The 13,054-nt window shown below is 51.4% G+C and overlaps 1 protein-coding gene across 1 annotated transcript in view; it reads right to left on the reverse strand.

Moving 5' to 3' along the window:
* Positions 1-4,082, reverse strand: part of LOC144595404 (protocadherin-16-like) — a 130,625-nt gene extending 126,543 nt beyond the window's left edge. The window contains exon 1 of the mRNA XM_078402906.1: positions 3,990-4,082. The gene's annotated coding sequence lies outside the window, so the exon portion shown is untranslated. The remainder of the gene's footprint in view (positions 1-3,989) is intronic.
* Positions 4,083-13,054: the final 8,972 nt, after the last annotated feature.

A 13,054-nucleotide genomic window follows, 5' to 3' on the forward strand; every position in this document is an offset into this window, starting at 1 on the left:
AGGGCCAAATGGCCTCCTCCTGCACCTATTGTCTATGTTTCTATGCCTCACACCTCTCCTTCCTCTATCCTGGCCAAATCCTCTCTGATGCAGTCTTGACCTGAAATGTCGACTATCCCTTTGACTCCACAGATGCTGCCCGACCCACGGATTACCTGCAGCATCTGCAGCCTTGTGTCTCAAAAGGTAGACAAGGTCTTTTTTCATTGTGTAAGGAGTTACCTGCCTGAAGCCATTTAAGCCGTGACATTGAACTCTATCTTCAGAAAACGGGGCTTCCCCTCCTCCATTATAGATGAGGCTCTCACTAGGGTCTCTTCTACATCCCGCAGCTCCGCTCTTGCTCCCCCTCCCCCCACTCGCAACAAGGACAGAATCCCCCTCGTTCTCACCTTCCACCCCACCAGCCAGCGGATCCAACATATCATCCACCAACATTTCCGTCACCTACAACGGGACCCCACCACTGGCCATATCTTCCCATCCCCTCCCCTCTCTGCGTTCCGCAGAGACCGTTCCCTCCGTAACTCCCTGGTCCACTCGTCCCTTCCTACCCAAACCACCCCAACCCCGGGCACTTTCCCCTATAACCGCACGAGATGCAACACCTGTCCCTTTACCTCCCCCCTCAACTCCATCCAAGGACCCAAACAGTCTTTCCAGGTGAGACAAAGGTTCACCTGCACCTCCTCCAACCTCATCTATTGCATCCGCAGCTCTAGATGTCAACTTATTTACATCGGCGAAACCAAGCGCAGGCTCGCCGATCGCTTCGCTGAACACCTGCGCTCGGTCCGCATTAACAAAACTGATCTCCCGGTGGCCGAGCACTTTAACTCCCCCTCCCATTCCCAGTCTGACCTTTCTGTCATGGGCCTCCTCCAGTGCCATAGTGAGGCCCACCGGAAATTGGAGGAACAGCACCTCATATTTCGCCTGGGCAGTTTGCAGCCCGGTGGTATGAACGTCGACTTCTCCAACTTTAGATAGTTCCTCTGCCCCTCCCTTCCCCAACTCCTTCCCAGATCTCCCTCTATCTTCCTGTCTCCACCTATATCCTTCCTTTGTCCCGCCCCCCTGACATCAGTCTGAAGAAGGGTCTCGACCCGAAACGTCACCCATTCCTTCTCTCCCGAGATGCTGCCTGACCTGCTGAGTTACTCCAGCATTTTGTGAATAAATCGAATTGAACTCTATCCCATGTGCAAAGCAATTAAGACGGGTTAACCTTTTCACTGCATCTTGGGACACGTGACAATAAACTAAACTAAGGTTGTATTTAAGTTCACAGGAATTTAACGCTCTGATTAAGGACCAAGATTGTGGTCTGAATGTTGGCACATTGCACTGTTGGTTTTGGGGAAATCAGTGTTTGTGAAACACAGTCGTTCTGCAACTAAAGACAACCATTGTTTTCAGATTAGTGAGGTTGAAAATCATACGATAGATGAATTGTGGACTTGTACCTACTGCTAGCATCATATCAACATGCTGGAGGTAACCATTGATCAGAAACATGGCGAGACCTACCATTAAATACAGAGCAGGTCAGAGGCAGTAAATCTGGTGAATCGTGGATGAATCACCTCCCAACATTCCTTTCCAACATCTGCAATGCATTGGGGAGGATGTGATGGAACACTTTCCAACATCACTCAACAAGTTCAATATCATCCAAAACAAAGCAGCCCATCCACCATTGCAAACAACAACTCCCTTCACCAACAGTGGTTGGACTGAGCACCATCTGAATAAGCCCAGGCTATTCTTCATGCAACTCTCTAACCAACAATGTGTGCCAATACACAGTGCTATAGCTGCAGCCCACAAGGACACCATCAGCTGTGGCTCCTCCAAGCTGCACATCATCCTCACTTGCAAGCACATTGGTACTCCATCATTAGTACTCCTTCATTGCTTCATTGGTACTCCATCATTAGTACTCCTTCATTGCTTCATTGGTACTCCGTCATTGGTCATTGGTCATTGGTACTCCGTCATTGGTCATTGGTACTCCGTCATTGGTGCTCCATCATTGGTCATTGGTACTCTGTCATTGGTCATTGGTACTCTGTCATTGGTCATTGGTACTCCATCATTGGTCATTGGTACTCCGTCATTGGTCATTGGTACTCCATCATTGGTCATTGGTACTCCGTCATTGGTACTCCATCATTGGTACTCCCTCATTGGTCATTGGTACTCCGTCATTGGTGCTCCGTCATTGGTCATTGGTACTCCGTCATTGGTCATTGGTACGCCGTCATTGGTCATTGGTACTCCGTCATTGGTCATTGGTACTCCGTCATTGGTCATTGGTACTCCGTCATTGGTCATTGGTACTCCGTCATTGGTACTCCCTCATTGGTCATTGGTACTCCCTCATTGGTCATTGGTACTCCGTCGTTGGTCATTGGTATTCCCTCATTGGTACTCTGTTATTAGTACTCCCTCATTGGTACGGGGTCAGCATGAGATATATGAATCATTATTAGACATGGCTGGGGTGCTAGAAGACTGGAGATATATCTATCTATCTTCACTATTTACAGTGGTCTCCCCTCCCCCATATAAATACACACACACATACTCCAGTCTTCCGGCACCCCGTTAGCCATGTCTAATGATGATTCATATATCTGTATTATCATAGATTATGTATATATAAATATATAGGCCTTCACATGATGTTGTCTACGTGGACTTCAACAAGGTAGTTCCGCAAGGCCGGCTGCTCTGGAATGTTAGGACACATGGGATCAGGGAGATCTACTGACTGGAGAGCCAATTGGCTTCATGGAAAGAAACAGAGGGTGATGGTGGAAGGATATGTTTCAGACTGGACTCACTGGAGGCCTCTCACCCTCGGGGTTCATGCTGGGCCCATTGCTGTTTGTACATTATCTCAACGACTTGAATGACAATGTACAAAGTTTGGTTAGCCAGTTTGCAGATGACACTAACGCATCAAGGCAGGATCTTGATCAACTGGGAAAGTGGGCTGAGAAATGGTGAATGAAGTTTGCTGCAGATAAGTGTACATTTGTGATGCAAATAAAACCGGGGTCGGAACTCAGTGAAGGTGGGGTCCTGGTGAATGTTGCAGACCAGAGGACATGCACTTAGTTCCCTGATAGAGCGCTCAACGAGTGAGTGTACGCCCTTGCATTCAAGAGAGAGCTAGATGAATTCAAGAGAGAGCTAGATAGAGCTCTTAAGGATAGCGGAGTCAGGGGGTATGGGGAGAAGGCAGGAACGGGGTACTGATTGAGAATGATCAGCCATGATCACATTGAATGGCGGTGCTGGCTCGAAGGGCCGAATGGCCTCCTCCTGCACCTATTGTCTATTGTCTATGACCTGTACCGCGTTAGTGACGGGTCTTCCCCTCCCCCAAAGTGATCCCCCTCCTCCTCCCGTCCCCCAACTTGAGCCCCCCCAACACCCCATCCTCCCTTCCAACTCGACCCCCCCTCTCCCAACACCCCCCCGCCTCTCCTCATCACCCACCCCTTCCCCTCCCCCCACCTTTCACCATCCACCCCTCCCTCCTTTCATATTCTAACCGTCTTCCCTACCCCCCCCCCTGCCGCCTCCAAATTCCCCCTCACCCTAATCTCGCCTCCCCTTCCCTCCCCCCCCCCCCCCCCCCCACAGATTCCCCAACTCTTTGCTCCTTGTCCCGTTCTGTCTCACGTTATTCCGCCGCGGTCTCGCTCTCTAAGACCCATCTTCCTTTCTCTCTTCTTCACTCTTTGTGTTCACTCTCTCTCCCCTTCCCCTCCCCTCTCCTCCACCGCCCCCCCCCCTCAGCGGTTCATCCCCCCCTCCACTCCCCCCACTCCCTCCCCCCACTCTCCCCCATCCCCCCTCTCTCGCCTCTCCCCAGCTCCCACCCCGCCCCCCTCTCCCCTCTCCCATTCCCTCCTTCCCCCCGTCCCCCTCTCACTCTCACCGCCGCCGCCGACACTTTCTCCGCGGGTCCCGACCTGTCGCGGCGCCGCTGGCGGGGAAAAGGCAGCGGTTTGACGGAGCGGATCCGCCTCACATCCCGGAGCCGCGACTCGCAGCGGCAGCGCCTGGACCGCAAAGCGCGTTAACTCCGCCCGCCCGCCCGGCCCCCTCTACCTCCCCCTCCCCCTCCCCCCTCCCCCTCCTCCTCCTCCTCCTCCTCCCCCCACCCCTCCAACTCCCCCTCCCCTCCCCCCTCTACCTCCCCTCCCTCCACCCTCCCCTTACCCCTCCACCCGCTCCCCTCCCCCTCCTCCTCCCCCCACCCCTCCAACTCCCCCTCCCCTCCCCCTCTACCTCCCCTCCCTCCACCCTCCCCTTACCCCTCCACCCGCTCCCCTCCCCCTCCTCCTCCCCCCACCCCTCCAACTCCCCCCTCCCCCTTCTACCTCCCCTCCCTCCACCCCCTCCCCTCCCTCCCTCCCCTGCCCCCACCCCCTCCCTCTAGGGGGGGTGGTGGGAGGAGAAGGTGGTGGAGGGAGGGGAAGGGGGGTGGAGGGAAGGGAGGGGAGGGTGGGTGGAGAGGGGGGGGTGGAGGGAGGGGAGGGGGAGGAGGGGAGAATGGGAGGGGAGTAGGGGGAGAGTGGGGGATAGTAGGGGATGAGAGAGGGGGAGGAATCGGGGGAGAGGGGACAGGATGTAAGGGCAGGAGGCCGTGGGAGACGGGGCGGGAAGTGAAGTTGTGGGGGGGCAGTGGGAGGGGAGTAGGAGGAAGGGGGTGAGAGGGGGAAGGGGGTGAGATGGGGAGGAGGGGAATGGGGGAGGGGTGCGATGGGGATTGGAGTGAGGTGGAGGGTGTGGAGAATGGGGGGAATAGGGTGGGGGTGGGGGAGGGTAGGGGGGAGTAGGGGGGGTGGGGGAGGGTAGGGGGTGGGTGGGGGGGAGTAGGGGGGTGGGGGGAGTTGAGGGGGGTGGGGAGGGGGGAGTAGGGGGGGTGGGGGAGGATGGGGGGAGTTGGGGGGTGGGGGAGGATGGGGGGGAGTTGGGGGGGAGGGCGGGGAGGGTGGGAGGGAGCATCACACCGTGGTCGCCTTTACCATCATAACCGGAGACTTCAAAGTGGTGACCAGTGTCCAGTCCCCACCATCAATGGGGTTTACAGGAGTCACTGCCTCAAACAGGCAGCCAGCATCATCTGGGACTCTGGCCACTCTGGCCATCCGGGGCTGCCAGCTCCACCTTGGCAGACGCCACTCTGGCCACTCTCAGTCCTGCCATTGGAAAAAATGTACAGGAGCTTGAAAACTGTAAGGTCCAGGTTCAGGAGCAGTTTCTTCCCTACGACCGGCAGGCTGTTAAACACAACAACCTCCAAATTGGCACCGATCTATAGATTTGGGGACATCTTTCCGTTTCCGAGCTGTATCTCTAAACCAAAAGCACCTGTCATCGGTGCTCAAGAAGGATAATGCCCCACCCCATTCACCCCACTCCACTCACCCCACTCCACTCACCCCACTCCACTCACCCCACCCCACTCACCCCACCCCACCCCACTCCACTCACCCCACCCCACCCCACTCACCCCACTCCACTCACCCCACCCCACCCCACTCACCCCACTCACCCCACTCCACTCACCCCACACCACTCACCCCACCCCATTCACCCCACTCCACTCACCCCAATCACTCCACTCCACCCCACCCCACTCACCCCAAACACCCCACCCCAACCCACTCCACCCACCCCACTCTACCCACCCCCCACCCCACTCACCCCACTCCACTCACCCCACCCCACTCCACTCACCCCACCCCACTCTAACATGCTCCCTGACTTTGTTGGAAACATCTCTGATTTGATTGCAATTTATTGGCAGCATTTGAGAATCGGCAGCGTTGATCTGTCGAGTGTACATTTAACTTTTAACATGAGTCATCGTGTAAAGGCAGGAGCGCCAGCCCATTCCATCTCTGGACAGCCCATTCCAGCCCATTCCAACTCTGGACAGCCCATTCCAGCTCTGGACAGTTCATCGTGGCTGCACAATAATTCCCGAGGGGAGAGAGAGAATCAGATCATTCGCAGAGCGAATGAGGCGTGTTCTTCAAGGGGTTGCTCTGTAACTGCAATGGGAGAAAGTGTCGGCGATTCTGCCTGGAAACCCCTCTGGCAGTCATAAGGGATAGGAGAAGAATTAGGCCATTTGGCCCATCAAGTCTACTCTGCCAATCATGGCTGATCTATCTCTCCCTCCTAACTCCATTCTCCTGCCTTCTCCCCGTAACCTCTGACACCCGCACTCGTCAAGAATCCATCTCTGCCTTAAAAATATTCACTGGCCTCCACAGCCTTCTGTGGCAAAGAATCCCACAGATTCACCACCCTCTGACTAAAGATATTCTCCTCATCTCCTTCCTAAAAGAACTGCCTTTAGTTCTGAGATTATGACCTCTACTGCAGAGTGACTTGGATAGATTAGGCGAGTGGGCAAATGCATGGCAGATGCAATATAATGTGGATAAATGTGAGGTTATTCACTTTGGCGGCAAGAACAGGAAAGGAGAGTATTACCTGAATGGTGACCGATTAGGAGAAGGGGAGATGCAACGGGACCTGGGTGTCATGGTGCACCAGTCATTGAAAGCACGCATGCAGGTGCAGCAGGCAGTGAAGAAAGCGAATGGTATGTTGGCATTCATAGCAAGAGGATTTGAGTTTAGGAGCAGGGAGGTTCTGCTGCAGTTGTACAGGGCCTTGGTGAGACCGCACCTCGAGTATTGTGTGCAGTTTTGGTCTCCTAACCTGAGGAAAGACGTTCTTGCCTTAGAGGGAGTACAGAGAAGGTTCACCAGATTGATCCCTGGGATGGCGGGACTTACATATGAGGAAAGACTGGATAGACTGGGCTTGTACTCGCTGGAATTTAGAAGACTGAGGGGGGATCTTATAGAAACATATAAAATTCTTAAGGGGTTGGAGAGGCTAGATGCGGGAAGATTGTTCCCGATGTTGGGGGAGTCTAGAACCAGAGGTCACAGCTTAAGGATAAGGGGGAAGTCTTTTAGGACCGAGATGAGAAAACATTTCTTCACACAGAGAGTGGTGAGTCTGTGAAATTCTCTGCCACAGAAGGTAGTTGAGGCCAGTTCATTGGCTATATTTAAGAGGGAGTTAGATGTGGCCCTTTTTGCTAAAGGGATCAGGGGGTATGGAGAGAAGGCAGGTACAGGCTACTGAGCTGAATGATCAGCCATGATCATATTGAATGGCGGTGCAGGCTCGAAGGGTCGAATGGCCTACTCCTGCACCTATTTTCTATGTTTCTATGTTTCTACTCCTAGACTCTCCCACTAGTGGAAACATCCTCTCCACATCCACTCTATCCAGGCTGCTCACTATTCTGTACGTTTCAATGAGGTCCCCCCTCATTCTTCGAAACCCCAGCGAGTAAAGGCCCAGTGCCGACAAACGCTCATCATAGGTTAACCCACTCATTCCTGGGGTTATCCTTGTAAATGCTCAGAATGCATGCACAATCATGCTTCTACTAACCAGTGATCAGGAACCTGAGATTGAAGAGTTGAGAGTGAGTCCTTGGAGAAACATCATCACCCAGGAACAGAATATTCCGGTCTAGATCAGTGAGCGCTGCTCGAAGAGGCAAGGACGGTCAGTGTATATGGAGAGCAGAGTGCATGCCTCTTTACACAATGTTAATCTTCTAACCCTAACCCTAACCCTAACCCCTTTAGATGGGACAACTATGGGCCCACTTTAGATGGGACAACTATGGGCCCACTTTAGATGGACAACTATGGGTCCCCTTTAGATGGACAACTATGGTCCCACTTTAGATGGACAACTATGGGTCCCCTTTAGATGGGACAACTATGGGCCCACTTTAGATGGGACAACTATGGGCCCACTTTAGATGAGACAACTTGGAGGAGTCGGGCCGAAGGGCTCTTTTCTCTGCTGGGTGATTCTGTGACCTTTCGCATCAATACAATTGCCAGACCCAGTCCTGTTTTTGGTACAATGCCGCCACCTGGTGAGTCTGCCCTGTTCCCGCACATTACTCCGGACATCCAGCACCATTTGGTTTACGAAAGAACTGCAGATGCCGGTTTAAACCGAAGATAGACACAAAATGCTGAAGTAACTCAGCAAAACAGGCAGCATCCTGAAACATCACCCACTCCTCCTGTCCAGAGATGCTGCCTGTCCCGCTGAGATCGGGTTTATATTTGGTGCGGCCGTCCACAGCTGCGTGTTGGAAAGGGTGGGGTGAATATTGTTCAGGAGGCCCAGCCGGAGCAGCCACAGCAGTTTGGACATTGCAACTATGCCAGCAAGGAGATGCAACATACAGTGTGGAAACAGGCCTTTCGGCCCAACGTGCCCATACCGGCCATCATGTCCCAGCTAAACTAGTCAGCGGTAGAGTCTCGCTGGCGAGGGGAATATTCAGGAACTGAGATCGCTGCAGATGTTATTCCAAAGTGACAAGATCGCCTCCCTGTTGCAAGCATCAAATTTCAGGGCATCCTAAAGAGAGAGGGTCAAAAGCCGTCGTTCTCCTTAGTACGTACAATGGAGGCAAAAAGACCAATGAAGAATCACACTGAGTTTAAGCAGCAGATTAAACATTAATCCCAAGTATTTTATTCTCATACACCCTTAAAAAATGGAACAATGAAATCCTTACTTTCAACAGCAGGTAAATAAATAAAGAAACAAACAAACAAACAAAAGTTCAACAAATCGAAAAAGCCAAGAATGCACAAAAACAAAAGAAACCCCCAAATCCACAGCGTCATCGTTCAGAGTTAATGTTCAAAAGCCTGATGGTTGTTGGGCAGCAGCTTTGGCCAAATGTGCACGTTAGTTTTTAGACAACTGCATCTGCTTCCCCCACGGCAGGAGTGACAACGAGAGCGTGGCAGGGTGATGGAGGTCCTTGATGATGCTGGCTGTCTTGAGATGAAGTGGCCTGTAGATCCCTCTCACCTGTACATCCCTGTCACTGTACATCCCTGTCACCTGTAGATCCTCACCTGTAGATCCCTCTCGCCTGTACATCCCTCTCACCTGTACATCCCATTCACCTGTACATCCCATTCACCTGTAGATCCCATTCACCTGTAGATCCATTCACCTGTACATCCCTCTCCAGTGTTCCTATATTTACACCGAGGCAAACGTGCAAATCTGTGCCAGGAACCCAGCAATTTATTGATTGGCTTCTCACAATAACCGAGGATATTTACAGGTCAGACCCAGGGAGTTGTCCACCTTTATGCGTTCCAGGTACCTGCCATCTCTGGGTGAAGAAGTGTCTCCCAGATTTAATTAAGTCCCAGTTAATATTTGAGGATGTTAAAGTTGCCCAGTAAGCCAGTCTGTCTGGTGATTGCAAGGACTACAGCATAATCCCATTAGTGATAGCACCTCTTATTCTTGAGCCAGGCTTCACCTCCAGTGGACGAATCTTCCAATACCCCGTTTCTGCTTTCCCCCCGCATCCCTTGATTCATTTAGCCCGAAGAGCTAAATCTAACGGTCTCGAAAAATCTAGTAAATTGGCCTCCACTGCCTTCTGTGGCAGAGAATTCCACGGATTCACAACTCTCTGGGTGAAAATGTTTTTCCTCATCTCTGTCCTAAATGGCCAAGCCCTTATTCTTAAACTGTGACCCTGGTTCTGGACTCCCCCAACATCGGAGAACATTTTCCTGCATCTACCCTGTCCAATCCTTTAAGAATATTATGGTTTCCATGGGATCCCCTCCTCATCCTTCCAAAATACATCCCCTTAACCAATAATGCACCCCCTTCCTCTTCTACCCTCACCCAGTTCAGGTGCAAGCTGTCCCTCTTACATAGTTCACCTCTACCCAGAGGATATCCAAGTGGTCCAGAAATCTGACAACTTCTCAACCCATTTCTACATGTTTTATATTGAGGGAGTGCAGCGTAGCTTCACCAGGTTAATTCCCAGGGTGGCATATGATGAAAGAATGTGTTGACTGGGCTTATATTCATTGGAATTTAGAAGGATGAGAGGGGATCTTATAGAAACATATGATATTCTCAAGGGATTGGACAGGCTAGATGCAGGCAAAATGTTCCCGAGGGGGAGGGGGAGAGAGGGAGAGGGGGGATGAGAGGGGGAGAGAGAGAGGGAGAGAGAATGCGAGAAATGGGGAGAGAGAGAGGTGGGAGAGAGGGGGAGAAAGAAAGAGGGGGAGAGAGAGGGGGGGGTGAGAGAGAGAGAGGGGTGGGAGAAAGAAGGTAGAGAGTGGGGGGAGAGAGAGGGGAGAGAGAAAGCGAAGAGAGAGGGTGGGAGAGAGGGGGGGGGGAGAGAGAGACGACAGATAGGGAGGAGAGGGGGAGGGGAGAGAGAGATGGGGAGAGAATTGTTTTCTTTCGTGTCCATCATGTGTCTCAAATGTTGGGCCAGGCTTTGCACAGTGGATAGCCTTCTCGTTTGCCACCACTAGTTCTCCAGGCAGCATTGTGTAGGAAAATAACTCCAGATGCTGGTACAAATTGAAGGTATCACAAAATGCTGGAGTAACTCAGCAGGTCTGGCTGCTTCTCTCCTTTCTCCTCTCATTCTTCTCTCCTAGATGTTGCCTGACCTGCTGAGTTACTCCAGCATTTTGTGACACCTTGCAGGCAGCATTGTTCACCAAGAAGTGGGCGTCGTAGTAGGTGTGGCATGGATTAGAAACATACAAAATAGGTGGAGTAGTAGGCCATTCGGCCCCCTTCGAGCCTGCACCGCCATTCAATATGATCATGGCTGATCATCCAGCTCAGTAACCCGTACCTGCCTTCTCTCCATACCCCCTGATCCCTTAGCCACAAGGGCCACATCTAACTCCCTCTTAAATATAGCCAATGAACTGGCCTCAACTACCTTCTGTGGCAGAGAATTCCACAGATTCACCACTCTCTGTGTGAAGAATGTTTTCTCATCTCGGTCCTAAAAGACTTTCCCCTTATCCTTAAGCTGTGACCCCTGGTTCTGGACTCCCCCAACATCGGGAACATCTTCCAGCATCTAGCCTCTCCAACCCCTTAAGAATTTTATATGTTTCTATAAGATCCCCCCTCAGTCTTCTAAATTCCAGCGAGTACAAGCCGAGTCTATCCAGTTTTTCTTCATATGAATGTCCTGCCATTCCAGGGATCAATCTGGTGAACCTTCTCTGTACTCCCTCTAAGGCTAGAACAGATGTTCCACATTCACACTCTGTGTCTGCCACATCTGCATAGCCCCATTTGCTCATATTGGCCTTGCATCGGCCCATCCCTGTACAAAGCCTATTGAGGGACTGGCAGGTCTTCCAGTCACACCTGTGACCAGGTGGGAGCTGTTCCTTGGTTGGTATTGGCAGCTTTGGCGGTGGTGGTTTTTACTGTGTTTCTTTTCCCACAAGGCTGGCTGGGTGCTTGAGGAGACTGTGACAGTGGCTGGACTGTGTGAAGGAAGCTCTTCCTCCACTTCAGGCGGCTTGGGCTGGTGGTGGGAGTGACAGTGATGGCGGGTGTGTCCAACTTGCCCACTACATTCAGTTCTACCGGTAACTGATCTGCAGATTCCTGGTGGAGCAATATTGGCCAGGACATGCAAGCGATCCACATCCACTGGTTTTGGGCGGCCAGTGATGCAAATGCAGCTGCCATTCAGGGCGGCAACAACTTTCTTCGCATGAGATGATCTCCCCCAGAAAGGACAAGCACACTCTGCAGCAGTGTAGCACAGCGCAAGAGCAGTTAACCACAGTGTGGATGCATTGGTACCCCACGACCAGTTTGCCAGCTTGTGTAGGAGGCTGTTTCCTCGTCCTCACTTTGACCTTCACCTTTCGACTGTGGTTTGAAGGAAAGGGTTCGGTCCAGTGTGGTCACTGGGTGGTCACAGTGTCTCAAAGTGATACCATTCCATGTTAAGGACAGTTTCCTCCCAGCTTCGCAATTACGAAGGTGGAACAGGATAACGGGTCTTAGCAGGGTTTGCCAATTTGGTTGAGTTGAGATGAGTTTGCATTTCTTTCCAGCGCCACCATTAAGAGATATTTCATTAAATAACTAACCAGGAGTCGGCATGAGGTTTACAGTTGTGTCCACAGCTGGAATGCCGATAGTGTGGGGGTTGAGACGCAGAGACAGAGAGATAGACAGGCACAGAGAGTCAGACAGAGACACAGAGAGGCAGACAGAGACACAGACATAGAGAGACAGACAGAGACACAGAGAGACAGACAGAGGACAGAGAGAGGCAGAAGGAGCTGCCGAGTCAGAGTTGTGGAGTCGCGGACAAAGATACTAGAGGAGCAAGATGGACCACTCCGGCAAAATCGCCTAAAGTGAAGTTTAGTCCGTAACGGAGCGTGACGTCCGCCATTTTAGTAAGCAAACCCCGCCACTGGCTCAGCCTGTTGCAGTGTAATCAGTGTTGTGGGGGAACAGTGTGTGTGATGATACCGTTAACATGCAGAATATATCTCATCCATCAACTCACAGATTGTTATTTTTCTTTAAAATGTTTTCCCTGCATAATTTCTCTGATGTTTGTTTTCTTACCGTTTCTGCCCATTTCTCTCCATCCTTCCTCCCCAGTCCACCCCCCCCCCCCTTTTGTGCAGTTCCCCTTGTTTTGCTCCAACACACATTCTGTACAAATTTAACTTATATATATGTGTGTATATATATATATATATGAATGTGTTTGTGTGTGAGAGGCAAGTAGAGATAAACAGATCTCAAAGTTCCTTCTCATGGATCAGATCAACTTTGATTTAAAGTAACACTCTATTTCTCTCTTCATCTTACTTTTCACATGATGCACATAAACATAAAGGCGACTCGACCTTGATGGTTTATGTATATGCACACACACGCACACATATATATCTCTAGTTTCTTTCTTGTGATTTCCTCTAATTATTTGTTTAGCAACATTTTTCTTTCAATCTCTCTCACACTCTCTCTCTATATATAACTCTATATATAAGTAGTGGTAGAACAACCCCTCGTGGAAAATAAGCTGTTTTTATGTCTGGCTGTGGCTGCTTTGACAGTCCGG

Source organism: Rhinoraja longicauda, chromosome 7, assembly GCF_053455715.1.
Source record: "Rhinoraja longicauda isolate Sanriku21f chromosome 7, sRhiLon1.1, whole genome shotgun sequence".
Lineage (NCBI taxonomy): Eukaryota > Metazoa > Chordata > Chondrichthyes > Rajiformes > Arhynchobatidae > Rhinoraja > Rhinoraja longicauda.